We start from the raw sequence: 22,567 nt of genomic DNA on the forward strand, positions 1-22,567 counted from the left end.
GCAGGTTCGCTCAATGCCAGAGAGGACAAACTCAGCTGTCAATGCCTAGCTAATCACGAGTGGCATCTCCCGGAGTTGGGGCAAGGTCACTTTCAACAGTGGGGAGAGAATCTTGGTTACATTGGTTAGCCTCTGCCAAGAATGCGCAATGTCACCAGCGCTGGAGTTACCAAGATGCCTCTAGCTTGGATACTCTTTTCATCTTGAGTGGAGCTCAAGCCTTCTTTACGCCTTTCTGCCCATACCGCTCCTGCACAGAGTTCTCAAGAAGATCAGGACCGACCAGGCCCAATTCATCCCTGTGGCCCCAGACTCTGCACGGAAAGTCTAGTATCCCGAGTTTCTCCAACTGAGCATAAATCCTCTATTCCGGCTTCCCCATCGGGAGGATCCTTCCTGCTTGGAGATTCAGCGGTGGCAGTTTACAGCATTTGACCTTCCTCCCGAAGTCTGTAATATTATTTTGGCAGCCAGGCATCCTTCTGCCAAGTCGGAGTATGCTTGCGGATGGAAAATATATATATATTTCGAGGCATGTGTGCTGCAGATAAACATGCTTTGCATACTCCTGCCATCTAGTGTTGGGTCTGGGTATTTGCAAGTTGTTTTTCTTCGAAGAAGTCTAATCTAGTCCCGAGGTAAGGTGACTCCTCCTTTCGGTGATAGTGCGCATGGTCATCGACTCCATTGTTAGATAATTTTTTTCCACCATCGGTTTCGGATGTATATTGCTGCGCTCCGGTTCAAAATCGTTTTTCGGGTTCCTCTTGACGCGCAATCCTCCCTACCTCGAAGGTATTGTTTCCCTACGCGTTCCCACTTCTCCGCGTATCGTTTTCGACATCGGAATCGACTTTCTATTGGAAAGCTCTGTGGACGGCCTTCAAGGCTATCTCTCCGTCGATGGATCTGACTCCGTTTAAATTCTGTCCTTGCTGCCATATGAAGTATCCGCGCACCGACTCACATGAAGTGTGCAACTTGTGCTTGTCACCTGAGCACAAAGAAGAAAATTGTGACTTTGCAGATCTTTTCGATCAAAGAAGACTCTTCGCGATCGTCAGGCTTGACATCTGGAAGTGCAGCGTCAAAGCATCAACGACACGCCAGACATCTTCGGTGAAGACACCAGCCAAGAAGATATAGAGGCATCGTGGGCAGAGGAGGAGGAAGCCTTTTCCGAACAAGATTCAGGCTCAGAACGCGAGATTGACCTAGACACCGAAGAACTGCTGCAGGGTCAAAGTGACGTAAGAATGCAGGACCCCTTGCCCCCACAGACTATCTTGAAAAAACATAAGGCGTCGGCACCACCTCTGCCTCCTGGCCTTTGCCTATGCTTTTCTGTCTCTCCCGCTCAGTCCGTGGGTGGTTCGGAAGCTCAGGCAAACATCTATCATCCAAATCTGGTAGCTCTCACATAGGCTTGTCAACCATGGTACACCACCCTGTTGGAGCTGTCACTAGTTCCACATCAGAAACTACTCCTAAACTCCAGTCTCCTCACACATAGCCATGGAGAAATCAGACACCCAAATCCCAAAGAACTGAATTTAGCGATCCATCCCAGTAATCAAGGCCTTCGTGGAAGGCTTAAAAAGGGTAATATCACCAAGGATTCCCACTGCTCTACTATGGAATCTCCACATTGTTCTCACAAGGCGGACTCAGCGCTACAGCTTTATAAAGACAGCAGAGCTACCGCTAGTCTCTAGGTTTGCAATCTCAGCCTAGGGACTTTGGGTGCTGAAGATTTTGGGGTTTTGGGAAGTGGCCTCCTTCTTCGGGCCCGGCAGCAGCAGCATTAGCAGATGAATCCGCTGTACAGAACATTCAGAGGGAAGGGTAGAGGTCGTCTGTGGGGAGCTGCTCGCCATCAATTCTCCATTCCTCTCCCTCTCCTCTCACCCAAACTGTCTACACCGGAAAGCAGCCGTAGATCCCCCATTTTAGAGCATGTTGGATCCGTGAGAGATCCGGTGTCCTATTTTCTACAAAGTTGGAAATCTGGTAAGTCAGATCTGTGGGTTTTAAATCATGTAGAAAATGGGTACGCCCTTCTTTTCCAGGAGTTTCCCCCTCCTTTCCCTCCTCGCCAGAGCTGGTGTTCGGAGGACCATCTGTTGCTTCTGCAGCAAGAGGTCCAGTCTTTGTTACAGAAAGGAGCGATAGCGGTTGTTCCGAAGCAGGAAAGGGGTCGGGTATGCTACTCTCGGTATTTCCTGATCCTCAAAAACAATGGGCGATTGAGGCCGTTCCTAGACCTTAGAATCTTTAATTTTTACCTCAAGCAGGAGAAGTTCAAGATGTTAACCCTAGCTCAGGTTCTCCTGGTGCTGTAGCAGGAAGACTGGATGGTGTCCATCGATTTACAAGATGCGTATTTTCACATTCCCATCCTGAAGTTGCATCGGAAGTATCTCTGTTTTACGGTGGGGTCTTAACATTATCAGTTTGTGGTTCTTTCGTTCGGTCTTACATCCGCACCACATGTCTTCACAAAGGTGATGGCGATGGTGGCAGCGCATATCAGAAGGTTGGGGATTCCTATTTTCCCCTATCTAGATGACTGCCTGCTCACGGCAAAGTCCCCAGAGATGGTGCTGCATCATCTGCAGGTAACAACTCAACTGTTATTCGACTTGGGTTTTTCGATAAATGTACCCAAATCTCACCTGATGCCTTCTCAGCGCAACCTGTTCATAGGGGCAGTACTGAATACTACTCTGAGTCGTGCTTTCCAGTCTCTTTGAGGATCCTAGACATCCATGCTATCATCCCAATGTTTCAAGATGGAGTGGCTGTTCCAGTCATGAAGGTTTTGCGCCTGCTGGGTCTGTTTGCTTCCTTCATACTTTTGGTCAACCATGCAAGCTGGCACATGAGGGCACTCCAGTGGTGCCTCCGCAGGCAGTGGTTTCAACACTTGCGTAGATCTCAGGGAGGTGGTCAGAATCTCCAGAGACACTGCAGCGGATCTGTTATGGTGGTTTGTTTCAAGCAACCTCTCTCAAGGTAAGCCGTTTCAACGTCCTTGTCCGGTGGCCACAGTGATAACAGATGCTTCCACTCTGGGGTGGGATGCTCATCTGGGGGATCTTGAGATCAAGGGTCATTGGTCTCCAGAGGAGAGATTGCTTCACATCAATCTTCTGGAATTGCGGGTGATACGTTTTGCTCTTAAAGCCTTTCTTCGCTGCCATTCAGTCCTGGTCCTTACGGACAACACTACCGCGATGTGGTACACCAACAAACAGGGAGAAGTAGGGTCATATCGTCTCTGCAGAGAGGCTCTGCGACTCAGGTCCTGGGCTCAGAACCATCAGATTTGCGTGATTGCAAATCATCTAACCAGGGTGCTGAATGTGCTTGTGGACACTCTCAGTCGGCAATACTCGGCCGATCATGAGTGGCATCTTCTTCAGGAGGTGGTCCCTCAAATTTTCAGGATGAGGGTATTTCCTCAGTTGGAACTGTTTGTCACTCACGATAACACACATTGCCAGTCGTTCTGCAGTCTCCAGTATCTGATGCAGGGGGCATTCCCTTCTTTACCCTTGATTCCTCTGGTTCTAAGGGAGATTCGCCAAGATCTTGCCCAGGTCATATTGATCGCCCTGGATTGGCCAAGAAGGGTGTGGTACACAGACCTCCTTCATCTCTGATCGCACCCTCTGCTCCGTCTCCCTCTCGGGGCAGACCTCCTCTTGCAGTCTCAGTGGCAAGTTCTATACCCCCACCTCCAGAGTCCTCACCTTCATGCATGGAGATAGAACGGGAAACCTGAGTTTTCTCTTTCTCCCACCGGATGTGGTGGCTGTTATTTTATCGGCCAGAAGACACTCCACCAAATCTGTCTATTCTGGTAGGTGGGCCAAGTTTGTTAGGTGGTGTGGAGTGAGGTCAATTGATCCATTGCAGGCCCATTTATCTGATATTCTGAGTTTCGCCCTTTCTTTGGCTCAACAGGGTTGTGCTATGGCAACTGTTAAGGGCTACTTGTCTACCTTGTCAGCCTTTCTTTGCTTACCAGACCAGCCCTCTTTGTTTAAGTCTCCTATAGTCATGAGTTTCCTAAGGGTCTCATTAACAGGTTTCCTCGCACTCCATTTATCATGCCTCAGTGGGATTTAAATGTAGTTCTTACTTTCCTGATGGGGTCTCCCTTTGAGCCTCTGCACAGTTGTCTGTTGAGGCTCCTGTCATTGAAGACAATTTTTCTGGTTGTGATTACTTAGGAGAGTTAGTGAACTGCAGGCTCTTAGTTCTAAGCCTCCTTTCACATCTATTCATGGAGGTAAGATGGTTCTTAGGACCAGAGCTGCTTTCCTTTGTAAGGTGGTCACTCATTTCCACCTAGGGCAATCAATCTCTCTACCCACCTTCTATCCCCCCCTCACCCTTCTAAGGAGGAGGAGATACTTCACGGCCTGGACCCCACGAGGGTGGTCAGCTTCTACCTGGATAGGTCTCAAGACTTCAGGCTGAATGACCAACTCTTCATTGGATACGTGGGAAAAATTAAGGGCAAGGCTGTCTACAAGCGAACGCTGTCTAGGTGGATCATCGTCTGCATCAAGATCTGCTATGACTTTGCCAAGAAGGAGCCTCCTATAGGTATTCAAGCCCATTCCAGCAGACTTAAGTCGTCTTCTGCTTTGGCTAGAGGTGTCCCTGTGGTAGACATCTGCAAGGTGGCAACTTGGGCCTCCCCCACACTTTTGCAAAGCATTACTGCTTAGATTCGAAGGTGAGGAAGGACGGCCATTTTGCACGTTCTGTGCTGACGGACTTTTTGGTATAGGTAGGTGGACACCCTCTACCGGAAGCGGGACTGCTTGGGGATTCAATTCAAAAGGAATCCACAGGTAGATGTATCCATCAGAAGAACAAGTTACTTACCTTCGGTAATACTTTTTCTGGCGGGGATAGTATCTGCCTGTGGATTCCTCACTGACCCACCCGCCACCCCGTTGTCTACCTACTTTATGCTGAAAAGAATTTTGGGTATAACAGTCTTGTATTTGTTTGCATTGGAATTCCATGATGCTTGTCGCTTGGAAATGTCTATGTTTTAGAACTTCCAGTTTTCCTTTCTTCTTAAATAGTATGTGCATATTTTGTATACTGCGTATACTGGTGAAATATTTTCGGTTTACCCGTTCGCATCAAAGGCATGGAAAAAATGGGTGGAACTGACGTCAGCACGCCAGCGAGGTTTTCTTATGGAGTCACGAGGAGAGCCGTGCCATTGTGACATCCTTGCCGACATGGGAGAGCTATGACAAAAGGTTTCCGTGGAATGCTGCGCAATGGGTCCTTCAAAAGGTGTGGAATCCACAGGCATATACTGTATCCACCAGAAAAGGCATTACCGAAGTGACAGATGATTCTCATATAAGCGCTACCACTACATGTTGACATTGCTTCCTTTCATCCCGTGTCTTCTGGCATAGATACGGAGCTTTGCTCCCATATTTGTCCATCTTCCTGCGACTCCTAGTACTTATATGACAGTTTGCCAGTGAACTAAGTCATCACTGAAAAAGACAGGATTCAAGCTAAGCTGCATTTGCCGCAAGCAGATATTGGTCAAAGACCTTCATGAGGTGTGTCCTTGGTGCCTTGGCTTCCAGCCAAAATCCTAAGGGCCATATGTATCATCAACCTGATTTGCGATTCTCAAATAGCGATTTTTTAGAAATCGCAAATAGGGACGTATGTACAAAATCGCAATTTTTTAGCGATTTCTTAGTATTCCTTAATTGCGATTAGCAAATTGCGAACCGCAATTAAGGAATACTTTCCCATTCATTTCAATGGGCCAGGAGGCCCATAGGAATGAATGGGAAGTTATTCTCAATTTGCGATTCGCAATTTGGGAATCGCAAATTGAGAATAATTTCAAGGGTGCAGGGGCTTCCAAAGGACACCCTGTTGCACCCCTGAAATCAACATGGGTGCACATGTGGTGCACATACATGCCCTAAGGGCATGTATGTGCCTCACATTGCACTTTGAAAAATGCAAAATAGAGCATTTTTCAAGGAATTCACAAATTACCACCAACTTGAAGTTGGTGGTAATTTGCGATTCCTTAAGGCCAATTTGCATTTTTGTTATGCTTCATACATTACATTTAAGGAATCGCAAAATTTGCGATTCCTTAAATACAATCGCAAAATAAGGAATCGCACATTTTTTGATTCCTTATTTTGCACACAGATTTCTTTGATATATACCATTTTGCACGAATGCATTAGTGCTTGATACATATGGCCCTAAGTCATGTGACAAATATGCCTTTATGCACCCGAAGACATTTTGAGACCAGGAGATGAATTTGTACATCGTAGAACATATGAAAATATGGTCTCATCTCGCTCCTGTTCTAAGTCGTAGTTATTCCACTCCACACTTGAATTCTTAAGGAAATTCAAACTCCAAGCATAAGAAAGCAAAGCGGAGTCAACCACATTGCCACTCTGAAGTCAGGGTAAAGGTGGAATGCCATCAAGATCTGAGACACTCCTGTTCGATCACTATACACAGAGCAATTTCTCAGTTGATTCCGATGTCCCCCGAGTTCCCTGGGCCATCGTCAACCCCTGCAGCATATCAAGGCCTTCAAGGAGGCCATGATGCAAATCTGTGTGTTTTCGGATTCCTCTTGTACACCTTTGGCCTCCAGTTGGTTTATCACCAACAGGCCCTCCTGTAGCACCATTTTTCCCTGTGGAACCCATTACCAGGCCTCTTCTAACTCGGTATAGACTTTCACTATGGCCCCAAAATCCACACCAGTCTCTGCCGCCCCATGATGCAACCAGCACCAGTTGATGACCCTGTGCCGACACTCATGTAAGGTCCTGAGATTATGTCTGCCTGAGCTCGACCTATGTCATCCTCTGAAATCCTAAAACAGCAACCAGTTGTCGTGCAGCCTGATTCTAATCTAGTACCTCTGCAGCAACACATGTATAAGCAGAAGCTCCATTTTGTTTTTAGTTCTCACCTCTATCCTATGCCAGAAGAAGTTGCACAGCAGGATACTGATGGCGATAATGAGGAAGATGCCTTATTCCCTTCTCATTATACTAATGATACCTTGGTATATACAACACCAGTCGGCTTGATTTCTCTCCTGAAACAGAGCGTTACTCGCCACATGGGCTAACAACAGAAAAAAGTGTTGCATTTGCATTGCTGGTTCAGAGGGCATCTCGAGGTACTAACATTTCAGCTGTCCTTCATTGAGGCAAACCTGAATGTTTTTTTTTTTAAGACCTTTATTGAATGTATACGCAGAGGTGAGAGATACATGTCAGGGCCTACAACCCACTGGGCCGGCCGCATCAAACCTACTCATGACTAAAACTGGTCGATAGTACACAGCCGTGTGGCCGACAACCCTGGGGTCCGGCGGCGCATTTTCAACCATTTTCCACATGTCCTCCTCCAATTCGCTTGTATCTGCTGTCCGGTCTTAACTTTTTTACTGTATTATATCTGTGTCATCAACCATAACTCAAAACTGTGGCCAAGATAAATACTCACACTCAGCGGTTATTGCCATGTCTGTTTCTGTCCACTGATTTACATCTTCGCATGCTGTGGTTAAACCACGTGCCAAATCACAATCCCGTTGTTACACCTAATTCTTCTACTGAGCTGCATTACCCACCCACACCCTCTAGACATCTTCCTCGTCTTCTTCTGAGCTTACTTCGTCATCCTCTGGTAAGGGATCACACAGCTCTCCTCTGTACACATTCCAAGCGGACCACACCTTGTTCATTTTTCGGGGGCAGGCCCTAAGCACATACACTGCTCTCTCCGTGAGCATTAACAAGTCAATGTTCCTACTCCACATGGATGCTGTGGGTGGTTCTGAAGCCCCCCATTTTTGTGCAATGTCTCTTTTAGCTACCATGACTGCCAATGTGGCCCATATGAGTTCATATCTAGTCAGATCGTTCGGTTCCCAGATGTTTAATAGGCATTTGCGCGGTTCAGGGATGAGAGAAACTTGGAGTGTCTGTGAGATAGTACGCATGACTTGATGCCAAAATTCTACTATGTGGGGGCAGTCCCAAAGCGTGTGGAACAGTGTACCTTCCTCCCCACAGCCGCAAAGACAGAAGGGGGTCGGCGCTCTGTGTATCTTGTGCAGCATGCATCGTGTGTAGTAAATGCGATGTAGGATTTTGAGTTGTACTAATCTGAATTTCGCCGAAATGCCCACCTCTTTCGGGGATGCCAGCGCCTCATTCCACTCTGAATCATCAATATCGCCTACATCACCCACCCATTTCTCTCGTAACGCCAATGTGGGGTCCTTTAGATTATTGATCAGTTTCTTGTACGTGAGTGAGGTAGCTCCCTGCTGCATATAGTCAGTAAGTAATCTGTCCTCCAGTGGGGAGGAATCTGGCACCTCGCTGCCCCGTGGTATCGCCTGTAATAGCGAGTGCTTGATTTGAATTAACCTATACGTTTCGTTCTGGCCTAATCCGTATTGTTGCTGGAGCTGCGCGAACGTGATCGCAGTGTCTTTCTCCCACAAATCTCCCACCGTGGAGATACCAATACTGTCCCACTGCGCAAATCCTTTACTATGTCTCAGTCGCCCCAGAACCGTCGTGTCCCAGAGGGGGGTTAGTTTGGTAATTTTCCCCTTCCATCCCAGCTTCGCCTGCGCTGCGTGCCATAACGTGACCGTGTGTTTTGCGGGCCCCACCAGTCGCGCGACCTGCTGTTTATTGTATAGCGGTGCTAGCATACAGTCTGTTCCTAGCTGTGCCCAGTCGGCTCTATATGCAGGGTCATCTCGGCGCATGCATCCACTGATTTACAATTTTGAGTTGCGCCGCCCAGTAGTATAAATGTATGTCTGGCAAGGCGATACCTCCCTTGTACCAGCTTCTAGTTAATTTGTCATGTGCGATGCGCACCGGCCCATTACTCCACAGCAGGGCGGAGACCAGCGCTCTTACTTGTTTAAAATAACGCGGTGCGACCAGGTATGGTGTATTCTTCAGGGCGTACAAAAATCTTGGTAGCGCCATCATTTTGTACAGTGCCGCGCGTCCAAGGAGGGTCAGCGGCAGACTCGCCCAGTGCTTGACATCTGTTCGGAGACGTTCCAAGGGGGGTTTCAGATTTTTGACAAAAAAGTCTGGGGCGCTATCTGTGATATGGATGCACAGATACTTAAAGGAGCCCATTGTCAGTTCAAGTTGGCATCCCGATGGTAGTACCGGCCTCGGCCCCTTCAACACGTAAGTCACTGACTTTGCCCAGTTCAGTGTGTACCCCAACGTCTTCCCGTGCGTGTCACATAGTGTTAAGAGCGCCGGGATGCCCCTATTGGGATTCGTTAAGTAAATCAGCATGTTGTCGGCATAAAGGGACACACGGTCCTCCCATCCTTCCTTCCAGTCTATCCCCTTCAGCAATGGTGTTGTTCTGATCAGTATCACCAGTGGCTCCAATACCAAGGCAAAGAGCAAGGGGGATAGGGGGCAGCCCTGTCGAGTTCCCCGTGCCAGAGGGAATGTTTGTGAGATGTGACCGTTGGCGGTAACTTGAGCAACAGGCTTGGTATAGAGGAGTCTGATCCAGGAAATATATTTGGGGCCAAAGCCCATACGGGTCAGGACAGCAAAGAGGTTTTCCCATTCCACCAGATCAAACGCCATCTTGGCGTCCAGAGAAAGGATCACTGCCGCCTCTGACATGGAGTTGGCTCGCGCCATCACTCCGTGCACCCGCCTGAGATTGAGGGCCGTGCTCCGATGGGGCATAAAGCCCGATTGATCCGGATGGATCAATAACTGCAGGTGGTTCATCAGTCTGGCAGCCAGCAGCTTTGCTAGAATTTTCGCTTCCACGTTAATAAGGGAGATGGGGCGATATGTGGAGCATTCTGCCGGTGGCTTCCCGGGTTTTGGTATGGCCACTATCGTAGCGGTACGTTGGTCTAATGGGAGCTCCGCCCTCTCAAGGCTGTCCATGTACATTGCCCGTAGGGGCTCAATAAGGGTCTCCGACATGATTTTATACCATTCTATGGGTATCCCATTAGGGCCCATCGCTTTTCCAGATTGGATCTCTTGGATTGCTCGTTGTATTTCTTCTCCCGTCAGATCTGACTCTAGCTCTTGCGCCGCTTCCGGCGGAAGTGTGGGGATGTCTATGCCGTCAAGGGAAGCCCTCGCCGCCTGTGCCGTGACTGCCTGGGCTGGGGTGTATACATCCTGAAAATGTTCCGCCAGGGTGCGCACTATATCCTCTGGGTGTGTTTGTAGCTCCCTTTCACGAGTATGTAGGTGCTGTATACCTCTGCTACTCCCTCTACTTTTGTCCAGCCATGCCAACATTTTCCCCGCCATGTCCCCGATGTCGTAGACCCTATGTGCCGTGTTGGATATGTTGTCCCTGACTTGCGACTTGAGGTGGTCACTGTACTGTTGCTGGTGCAATTTCAATGTGTGTGCAGTTTCTGTCGTGGGGTCAGCCGTGTGTGCCGTGTCAGCTGTTGGGAGTGCCAGTTCCAGCTCTAAGAGTTTTTGCCTGTATGTGTGCTTGTGTCCCGAGACGCAATCGCTCGCCCCTGTGGGACCGCCTTATATGCTTCCCACAGAATCGATGGGGAAGATACCGACGTTGCGTTTTCTGCGAAGTAGTATTTGGTTGCAGATTTAAGGTCTTTTTTGATCTGGGGGACCAAGAGATAATTGGGATATATAGGGTAAATTCTCGCACGTTTTTTTCTTTAGTGGAGAGGGATAGCAATACAGGAGAGTGGTCGGAAATTCCCCTTGGCAGTATGTCTATGGTGTCCACGCCTCTCATCCCATCACCAAGGAGTAGAAAATAGTCTAAATTGGACAGGCTATTGTGTACCGGAGAGAGATACGTGTATTGCTTTGCCGTTGGGTGGATATGGCGCCAGGCATCTATCAAACCCAATGCCTCCATGAAACCCGGTAGGGCAGAGGAGCCCAACGCGCGTGTTCTGACGGGAAATGTGTCTAGCGTTGGGTCTGCAATAGCATTAAAATCCCCTCCTATGATTGTGTCCCCTGTCGGGAGGTTCAGCAGAAACTCTCACAGCGCCGGCAATGCCATGGAGTGTAGGGCTGGGGGAATGTACACGGACACCACATTCATGAGTCTACCCTCCCACTGCCCATGAACAGCCGCAAAGCGGCCTTGATCATCCACCTTGTGCTGTAGAACGATGAAGGGGGAAGTGTTCTTCACCAGGATACCCGTCCCCCGTGACCCCGCTGTAAACTCTGCGTGTGCCGCCATTTTGTATCCTCGTCTATCGAGTGCACGACACGCTGTCCCCGTGAGGTGTGTCTCCTGTAACAACACTAGCGCGGGCCCCTGGCGTTTGATTGCTTGCAGGACCAATCCCCTCTTAATTTTATCCCCCAATCCCCTAACATTCCATGTGAGTAGTCGAAGGGGGGGCACCGCCATGGAGCGCGGCATGCCCTCAGTGGTCTCCGTGTGGTCTTATGAGCGTGTCTGATGGTTGCATTAGTTGCGGTGTCATACGTCTGGTGTCACCCGTGGATCTGCATATGTAGGATGTGACATGGTGCGCCTTAGTGTGTGTAACTTGAACCAAAACCAACAAAACTAAAACTCCCCCCACTTCCCCCCTCCCTGCTTCCCTGCTCCATGGACATAACACTGCCCGCTTCCCCAACTGTGCAGAGTGCTTAATCCCACCCCAAACCACCTTACTTGCTCGTGGGGGTTAAGAGTCCCTGAGCACAAACGGCTCAGTCCAATTACTCGTCTTCCCCCAACCGTGAGTCCAAGGGGCACAATTTCTGGTTGCCGAGATACATCTTGTCTATTCAACGTTGTCGCGGAGAGTTAGGGGGTCGGGTGGGTGTCTCCCATCCTCCGATCCCGCCTCTGATGTCCTCTCTTGAGGTGCCGGCCCCTCCCGGTGCTGCTCCTCTCGTGTCTCGGCTTGCTGGTTTCGACGTCCTCTGTTGGATCGGCGGGGCCCCTTCACTAATCTCCATCCATCGAGCCAGTCCTATGCGACTTCCGGAGTGTCAAAGAACCACGTCTTCCCGTCCGCCACGATTCGTAACTTCGCTGGGAATAGCATGGAATATGGCAGCTCCTGTGCTCGAAGTGCCTTTTTCACCTCAGAGAAGGTTTTCCGGCGTCTGGCCACTTCCGCCGCGTAGTCCGGGAAGAAGGCTAGCGTGGAGTTCTGAAGTTTGATGGGCGGTGAGACTCTTGCAGCCTGCAGTATCGCATCTCCGTCCCTAAAGTTGAATATACGAGCTAAGACTGGTCGTGGTGCGGCGCCCGGCTTTGGCGTTCCACCAGGCACTCTGTGTGCTCGTTCTACCGAGAAGAAATGGGAAAGTCCTTTGGGCTGCAGTTTGGTTTTTATGAGGTCCTCGACGTATAGATCCATGGCTCTTTTACCCTCTGCTTTCCGGAATGCCTAGGATTCGAATATTGTTCCTTCGTGACCGCCCTTCCTGGTCGTCCAGCTTCGCTTGTAGTTGTTTGGTGACCGTCTCCATGCGTTCCATTGCGACCGCAGTTCCGAAGTGTCCTCCACCAGTAATTTTGTCACAACCTCCACCTGTGCCACCCGTTCTGTCATTTTGCGGGAATCGGTACGCAGTAAATTGATATCAGTGGAGATAGTCCCCACTGTTGTTTGAACATTAGAGAGGGTTTTCATAATATCTTCCAGCGTCACGTTTTTGCTTCCTTCTGTGTCTTGACCTTTGCTCAAGGACGCGCAGCCGCCGGTCGATGAGTGGTTGTCTTTTTTTTCATACGCATATTTATCAAGTTTTGTTTGCGCTGACATGTTTCTCGGTCCTCTTCCCGCCATGTCGACCGACTGTACCAGGCTGTAGGTATGTATACGGGGCACTGGTGCAAAAGGCGGCAGCGTTAGAGCTCCTCAATGCGCTCCCCGGCGCTTAGCACCCCCTGCGGTGTCTCAACACGGGGGAGGCCTGTCACGGTTTCGCGCACCCACCACGGCCATAATATTACAGTTACAGAGAGCGGCTGTCTGGTGGTACTCGGACACTGTGGCACCACGCGTTGTTCCGGCGTTGAAGATGGCGGTGCCCAGGATTTCCCAACGTGCTGTTCTGGTCTGGGGATGGCGTGGTCCTGCGTCTATCAAGCGATACTTCCGTGGCCTGGCACCCTTTTCGCCGCTGCAGGGCTGCCACAGTGTCACCCCCCCGGCTCTTGCTTGTGGTGGGTGTCGTGTCGGGCTGCTCGCTCACCTGAATAGTACGGATGGAGATTTAGGTTGCGTGCCGTCTGCCTCTCTGCGACCTCACCGCGCGCACTGCGCCCCTCAACAGTGGTGCCCGGCAAGGAGCTTGGATCTCCGATAATTGTGCAGTTGGGGCTGTGACAGTATGTATTCCTGACTGTATCCTGTTGGCTGTGTCAGGATCTCCAGGTAGCGCCCTGTTAAGCACCGCCTGCCTCCCTTACTATCGAGAGACCCTGAATGTAGGTAGAGCCAGCCCTGGGGCGCACGAGGCGGCAATGTAATGGCGGCGCAGTGCCGTGTCCGTACCCTGCGTCTCGGCTGCTGTATTTGCGACCTGCCGTTCTTCACCGCAGTAGCACACAAGAAATTGCCCCCTTCTCAATTTACTTTTAGTAAAGGACCAAATGAAAATTTATTAAATCTAGTCCGGTATATTTATTTTTACCTCTTACTCATATTTTTCAAAAATTATTACAAATAGCAGAAAGGAAATACACAAGACAAACAGTTACTAACAATCATGCAAAATTACAGCCTACCACAAAACATATTATAGAAATTTCTCCAAAACAAATAACATCAATAATACATCCAATGAATCATACAGATTGCAATGCAGCAATTTCACATTGCATAAAACTATTTCATTGATCCAAATTCAATAACATGGAAAGAGTTGTTTCATCACAAGAGCATACATGCATGTGTCACTGTTATCTTACACCACACTAAATGATACAATTAGCTCTTGCTGGATTTTGCCGACGCGTTTCAAGTTCGGCCCATTGATGTCCAAACCATCATCAGGGCTCTGTTATCTTTCTGTTAGGATGCAAAAAACGAAGTTTTAATACAACCTATTCGCCTCTTATCTTAAAAACCACCATTCGGGTAAGGGATAAATGTACCTGTGTGTTGTTATGTAGTTGACCAGGAATGAAGGCAGTCCTTCCGGTCTCAACAGGGGCAACTTTATCCGCGAACAAATCTGAGAAATGAACAACAATTTGTTCATATTTCTAGGGCATCGTCGTGGGGCACATTTTCAACCCATTATTGTAATTGGGGAAATCATACCTTAATCTGAGCAAACTTGCGATGCAAGGAGGGGCGGAGGAATATCTTTTTCTTTTTCTTTCAATCCTAATAAAACAACACACAACTTGCCTTTACCAACCCATTATGTATTCAAGGACCACAAGGTGCTAGAATCCAAATCTCTACTTCTCATACCTGTAGTGTACACCGTTTTGGTCGCGGTCAACAGCTTCGTCTATCCAGTAAATGTTGCCACGTGTACCTATTTAGGCAATACACTTGTAAGTCCACAGGTATTTTTATCATAAAGAAAATCATTCAACTTTGGACAGTAGATGCCGGAGGCTCACATACCTCTGATGTTACTGCACGAGGCTCCGCCTCTCGCCCCCCGTCTAATAGCCCCGTCCGGGGCTGTGTATATCTCGGAATCGCCTTCTCTTTACTGCTTGCGTGTTCCGATATTAATAATGAATTCAATCGTTCTCTGAAGGGAGAAACGACTTGTCAAAATCTTCGCGGTTAATGGGCTTATGGGGAATTAAAGTAAACAACGGCCCGCGCGGCCGTGTGTGAAACATTACCTGCCTCAGCAGTCAGTTTGTGTGCGCCGCGGTGCGCGTTGCTTCTCAGTCGATCGCTTGTCTGTTTGTGAAGCCGGCGGCCATACTGCCAAAGTATGAAGGAGTTACTCTCTGGCCCAATGTATTCTGGGAACTGTAGTATGTTTTTAATAAACACCTTGAAAACGTATGTGTGAGTTGCAGGTCGGAGTTCTGCAGTTTCTCCCAGTATTTACAAAAAAATGGGAGGCAAGTGTGTGTTTTTAGCAGCAATCTTAAAACAATTAGAATTCAATGATGCAATTATTGCCCAAACTTGAATGTAGCATAAAGGCTGACAGAATCTTATGCCTTAGCAGAAAAGCCACAGCAGTATGACGCAAAGTCTCAGATTCTTGACAATTCTGACATATTGTTTAGGCCAGTGGTTATACAATTAAATTTCAAAATGAGGTATGCTTCCTTCTCAAGTAGCATCCTCTCAATGTCGCCAGGGCGGTGTACGTTGCTCATTGTGTGAAGGACAGACCACCTGAATTCATTCTCACTATGTGACATTTCGACGAAATGTTCAACCATAGGCTCTGTGAGTATTTTGTTTTTAATCCTTGACCTATGTTGTCCTATTCGGAGGTTCACCTGCTGGTTAGTTTTGCCTATGTAGATCCTAGGGCAAGGGCAAATAATAACGTAAACTACATTTTTGGTTTTACAGTTAGAAAAGCCAAAGTGTTTCCACTTGACCCCTCGATGTTGGAACTCATTTCCCTCAATAGTGCTGTTGCATGAGACACAATTCCCGCACCGATGGTGTCCTTCTATTGGTTTCATGTCCCATAACGCAAGCAGATCATGTTTCGGTTGGGACTTCGGAAGGTCCGCTCTTACGATTTGTTGTCCCAAACTCTGATTTTTCTTATATGCGAAAATGGGGCGCGGAAAGGGGCATTCCAGGCCTTCCAAGAGGTGCCAATTTTTGAGGACCGCTTGTCTCAACTTATGCGTGTCAGGTCCAAAGGTGGTGACGCATACCAATTGGTCTAGTTCCTTCTTCTCTTTAGTTTGTAGTAAGGTTTCACGAGGAGTGAACCTAGCCCTTTTGTACGAATTAATCAAAAGTTTTCGTGGGTACCCTCTATGGATCATTTCATTACAGAAGGCCTGGGCATGATGGTCATAGTCCTCTATCTCGGAGCAATTTCTCCGGATGCGTAACATTTGCCCGTATGGCAAATTGGCCCTCAAGCTTCTGGGATGGTAACTTTTGTGATGCAATATCGTATTTTTGTCGGTTGGTTTCTTATATAAGGATGTTTTCAATTTTCCATCCTCGCATGTGACCTCGACATCTAAAAATGCCATTTTCAAGGTACTTGTCTCAATAGAGAATTTAATGTCGCTATGTCTGTTGTTAATCCAGTCATGGAACGCCAAGAGCTCGGTCTGGCCCCCCTGCCACAGGAGCCAGACGTCGTCTATGTAACGCCACCATTGAATGATGTTGGCCTTGTATGGATTATTATTCTCTACAAACAAGGACTCATACTGGGCCATGCAGAGCACTGCCAGTTCTGGGGCATAAGGACACCCCATGGCAGTGCCCTTGATTTGCATATAGAACCGGTCATTGAATGTAAAATAGTTCTTTTTTTAATGCTATTGCTGCAAGGTTTAAAATGAATGCAGTGGGTACCCTATGTGGCCTTTCTCTTTTGTCTAAAAACAACTCAATTACCTCCAATGCTTCTTCTTGGGGAATTTGTGTGTACAGGGACGTAACGTCCATGGTTGCCATTATGTGTTGAGATGGGTCAAAATTGATTCCTTCAACTTTCGTTAAAACATCTGTGGTATCTCTGAGATACGAATTTACCTCCGTCAAAAAGGGCTTTAAAAAGAAATCCACGTATTTGGATATTGGCTCCAGACAGGAATCACAGCCCGACACAATCGGGCGCCCTGGTGGTTCTGCTAGGTTTTTATGTATCTTGGGGAGTAGGTATAATACCGGTACTCGCGGGAATTTTTTATTAAAAAAATCTAATTCTTTAATACCCAAGAAACCTTCCTCTTTTCCTTGCGTTAACACTTCGGTAATCAATCCTTGGATCTGCTTTGTGGGATCCTCAGTTAGAGCTCGATACCAAGTGGTATTGTTGACCTGTTTGAGTCCTTCAGCGACATATTTGTCGCGTGGCCAGATCACGACTGCTCCCCCCTTATCTGCCTGTTTTATGACAAGGGAGGGGTCTTCCTTAAGACTTTGTATTGCATGTATCTCTCCCTTACTGATATTTGGCGGCACATACTTTTTAGTTGCTTCCATTTTATTAATAGAAGAAAGCATAATCTGCTCAAATGCTAATATCTGCTTGGGAATATTTTGATGAGGAACAAATTTAGATTTGTTCCTCAATCCTGTTGTCTCTGTATTTTCAGAAGCTGGTTGGTTATGAAAAAATGCTTTAAGCCTTAATTTCCTGCAAAAGTCCAAGGTTTCTATTTTCAGTGTGGTAAAATCCGTTCGCTTACAAGGAACACATTTTAAGCCTAAATTCAATAAGGATTCTTCATGCCTTGTCAATACCCGATCTGATAGATTGACCACCACATTAGGTTTATTTAGGATTGGTAGAAGCGTTTGCGTGTTCGCATTTGCCAAGGGGCTTTGGGTTTTGTTCTTCCCTGCTGGCCCCTCTCTAAAAAAGAGACCTGTTTGCGTGAATTATTGCCCCTTTGGTCTTGGTCTGATGAATCAGATGACGAGGTCTCGGAGAAGGTAGTGAAACGATTTCTAGATCTACCTTGGTAATCGTACAATGCCCTGCGTGACTCGGCCTGGGTATAGTAATCCTCTTTTAGGAAAGGATACACTTGTTCTATTTTAAAGGATTTACTATCCTTCTCGTATTTTAAACTTTTAGTATTGATCGTGATATCCTTAAACACCTGTATGTCCTTTTGTATTTTGTCAAGAAGAGTCTTTGCATCAGTAACTGCCGGGTTCTCAGCTATGGCTTTCGTCAACTCCTCTATTACCTCCAATTCTTTTGCGCATATCCTCTGTGCCGTCTCGATAGTGTGAACCATCAAGTCTCGGCTACATTTAGTATTAATATAGCTGAATCCCTTTTTGTATTCAGCGTCCTCCACGAAAATAACAGGTGTGTTTTTTACCTGGAGTCCCCAGGGAATAGTTCCACCCTGTAGATGTTTCAGAAAGAAATAACCGTGAAGTTCAGTTCTCACGTGTTTTTTACAAAGTCTTGTCAATTTTTCAGACTCGTTCTGTTGCTTAGCAGTGGTACTTAACGAAATAGACCCAAACGGTGAAGAGGCAATGAGAGACTGAATATGACTCTCGCTAAAAGAGAGTGTATCTTTCTCTGCCATGCTATTTGAAGGATCTATGATCCTTCAGTACTCTAAGTCTGCGTTTATGACCGCACCTCGTCTTCGTTCACGGGGTTGTTCGTACCTCGCTTTCGCCCCAGCAAATCAGGATAATTATCGCGGGGTCTGGACTGCGTTCTCCGCTCCCGCTGTCTTTCAGAGCGCGGCTCGTGCCCCTCACCCAGCGGCAGACCGGACAATCGCCGACTCCTTCCTCCGTCCGGCCTTCACTTCCGCCTGGGTTCTCAGTCAATTCAGGTCGGTGCTGCAGCAGCGGTAACAGGCCCCTCTTTTTCTCTCCGCTTCCGGACCAGTTCCTGGTGTCGGATTTTGGTCAGGATCAGTTCAGTTGATGCCGGTTGTACCCTGGTCTTGGGTTCTGCCCCTTCAGGTGGCGATGTGACGGATTAAGTATCCGGATTCATTAAACGAGCCTCAGTGCTCCGGGAGCTCCTCTTTCAAGCAGCCGCCATGCTTGGCCGCTAGCCACGCCCCCCAAACCTGAATGTTTTGACTGAGATTTTGCACTCTCGTCCAGCAAATTCTGGATCCTTCCTTCCGTTCACTGATGAACGTATGGATACCTTGATGGCCACCTAGTGAAAATCATGTTCTTGCTCATTTGTTAGTCAACAGGTGGCCAGGTGACATTCTCTGCAAACACAATAATCCAAGAGTCTTGTACAGACTTGGACCAGCTCGCTGAATACTAATTCATTTCTGACCTGTCCCTCGGATAGGGAATCCCAATAGATTGATGCCTTTGGCAAGGAAATGTTTTCCTCTGTCAGGCTGCCTCTGAGATACCGAAACCCAGTCTGCCTGGATCGATATATTTATGACCTATGGGACATGGCCAGTAAGATTATGGAACACCTTATGGCTTCTTTGACTCAGACAATCCATGATGGGCAGGACATAGTGAAGGAGACCTCCGTGTGGGCCTAGATAGATTTCTGGATCAAAGATTTTCTGGTGATGTGCAGGCATCACTGATGAACATGCCCTTTGCTGGGTCTCACCTCTCTGTAGAGAAGGCGGGCTCTGTTGCAGAATGCTTAAAGGAAAATAAGCCCAAATTGCTTTCCTTTTGCTGTTGACCTCTGTGACCCAATTTCCTCATCAGTACCACCAATTTAGGGGCTATTGACCTATAGGTATCAACAGTCTTACCAGCCAGTGATGCAGCCTACAACCCAGTTATTTTGTGGCAGTGGATGCAGTAGTGGCATACATCACACACCAGTTCTTAAGTGCCTCTTTCCCTGCTACAACAGTCAAAAAGTTACTTTAGTTTGCTCCATGTGGCTGGCGCCTATGTGTGGGGATGCAGAATTTTGCACATCCTCCCAGGTTCACAGTTCATCACATCAGACAGATGGCTCTTCCAGATTGTTCAAAATGGCTACGCCCTACCTTTTCTCTCCTTCCCACCCCATATTCCTTCCACACCAGATGAAGTTTCGGAGGATTATCTCTCCATCCTGCTGCAGGTGTTACGTATTTTACTGTCCAAGGGTGCCTTACAGTGGGTACAGGATTCGGAGAAAGGCACATGTTGTTATTCCTACTCTTTCCTCACTCTAAAAAGGACTGGGTTTTCTTGAGGCCTATCCTGGACATTGAACCCCTGAATGCCTTCCTGCAAAAGGACAAGTTCAAAATACTTGTATTGGCTCAGATCCATTCTGCACTGGACTCGGGAGATGGGTCCTGGGACTTGCAGGGCAAATATTTTCATATACCTACCCTACAGTCAACTGTTTTACCTGTGGTTCAAAGTGGGACAAGACCATGCTCCTATTTGACTTCACCTATGCCCATCTTTGGAGGTTAGGAGTTGGGTAACCCCGTACCTCGATGACTGGCTGCTGAAGACTGTCTTTCCGCAGTCAATAGTGGCCCATCTCCAAATAAAGGCAGAGCACTTAACATCTTGGTTGTTCACCAAAATGAGCCAAAATCCCACCTGACTTCATCAAAGAAGCTTCCACTCATTAGGGAAATCCTGGACACAGTGGAGTTCAAGGTTTTTTCTCTGCCTTAATGAGTCAGAGACATTCTGGCAATGGTCCCAGTGTTTCAGGCTTGCTTCTGGTGAGGGTGGTCTGGAGTCTTCTTGGTCTCTTAGCTTCATGAATTCTCCTTGTCAGCTATGCCAAGTGGCCCCTAAGAGCCCTGCAGTGGAACCTGAAATCCCAGTGGGGGCCAGCATCTAGGCCATCCAAATCTCAAAGCCCATTGCAGAAGATGTGATGGCTGACCAATCACAGTATTTCCTTTAGCAGACCACTGTACATTGTGTACCATTGGATGTCCTTTTGTTTGCTTTGTCTTTGGCTCACCAATGCCTTGCGGGGCAGTGTAAAAGATTTTTTATCAGCCAATTCTACTTTTCTACATTTGCCCAACATAGGAGGCTGGCTTAGTATATGGTATGGTGCACACTTATTTAAGTGAAGCACCTTGCACTAATCCAGACAACCCTTATAGTGATTTTAGAGGTCTTTGACAATCATAGAAATCCCTCTAATTGGTAGCTGTGGAGAGCAGCCTTCAGGCTTACTCCAGAAGGAGTGTTAAGCAGCTTGTTTTACCACAACTAATCATAATGTGTAGGTTAAACAAAAAAGAACCACACAGTGTAATTATAAAAAATAAGTATATTTATTATACACAGCTACTAACACATTGCTATATCTCCTACCCAGAAAAATCAACACAATACACACAATACTTCAATTGTAAACAGGTAAGTAAGCACAAATACACGCAGTGGTCTCCAGGGGGAGACTAAACCACATACTAAACAAGCGGAATGCGAACTGCAATCGAAGTCGGGACTTGGACCAGGAGACTCATAAGAGCTGGCGACACAAAGAACCACTCGAGGTTAGTACCCAGGAACCCTAGGGAGGCTGTGTGCAGGGGAGAAACACAGCAACATACTCCACGCTAGTCAATGGGAAAGGCATGGTTGTAGTTTACTAGAAGAAGACCCTTCCCAGTTGACCCTGAAGAAACCCCATGGAAGACAGAAGGTTGTGGAGTCACCCCATCCGTGAATACCCCAGGAACCAGGATACCTATACCAAGGAAGTCTGGTGCATAGGTAGGTGCGAAGTGACGTCGGAAACCGCCGTAGACCACAGTGGAGGACTTCAGGAAAGGTGCTGCTGGCAAAGAAGGTGGAAGAGTCCCGTAGAATCAAAGGATTGATTCTTGAAGAGAATTACCTGCAAGCAGAGGGGACAGAGTCTATGCCACTCGGATGTGACCCGGAGGTACTGAAGAGCAATGACCACCGATGACTGAAGATGCAGAGTGATGACGGTGACCTTGTTGCTGCAGCTGTGAGGACCAGGCGATGCTGTGGAAGAGCAGGAGCCATTCATGAGTTGTCCCATGTCGGAAGTCGAGTACCAGGGCGTCTTTTTCCGGTGGGAGCATCATCAAGCCTTTGCAGCAGCAGCAGACGTGGTAAAGGATAAAAGAGCAACGTTGGGACCAGCAAGGTCTGAGAATCTTGAAGTGGGCATCTTGGACCTTCCTAAAAAAGTTGCTGTATAGGACATAAATGATCCATCTCAGTTTCTATCCTCTACACTGAATAAAGAGAGCAAGAACAATAAAGGGGCAGAATTATTGTAACCTTGCCATGCCCAGCCATCTGGTTCCAGCATCCTCTAAGAGCGGAATGGTGGGGAACTTTGGAGGTGATGACCCCAGCCTGGCAACGTAATTATACACCTACATAGAATGCTGTTCTTTTTCAGGATCACTTGTGAGGCGAACTCATCATTTAAACTACGTAATAACAAATAAAAGAATTCATCTGCCATCACCTCAGTTAACGGGAGTAACACAGTGCAGGTATAAATAAAGGTTAAATGGAATGGTGTCTGTCTGAAAGGGACAGATTCCTTTATGTCAGTTATTGTCTCAAACATTACCTGTCTCCCTTTGGAAATGACAATTGATGACGTATTTATTACAGGAACCAAAATCATGGGATAAAATACATATAGTATGGTAAACAAATATAAGATGTAAAAACAGACAGGATTTTACTACATTTAGTAACTGTGGAAATGGGTGAGAGCTATGGTTAATTTATGGGAAAAGGAATCCGTTAAAGTCTAGGTTGAGGTAATGTATTAGGTTAAAGGGAATGGCTGGTTTCTGAAATTTCCCCCTCTCGCGCCCCATGTAAAAAAAAAAGTGTCTATATATATAGATAGATAGATAGATAGATATAATGTGTGTATCTGCAAAG

The 22,567-nt window shown here is 47.4% G+C and overlaps 1 protein-coding gene across 4 annotated transcripts in view; it reads left to right on the forward strand.

Moving 5' to 3' along the window:
* CYLD (CYLD lysine 63 deubiquitinase) overlaps positions 1-22,567 on the forward strand; it is a 491,869-nt gene that overhangs the window by 277,470 nt on the left and 191,832 nt on the right. The window lies entirely within an intron of this gene.

This window comes from Lissotriton helveticus, chromosome 12, assembly GCF_964261635.1.
Source record: "Lissotriton helveticus chromosome 12, aLisHel1.1, whole genome shotgun sequence".
Lineage (NCBI taxonomy): Eukaryota > Metazoa > Chordata > Amphibia > Caudata > Salamandridae > Lissotriton > Lissotriton helveticus.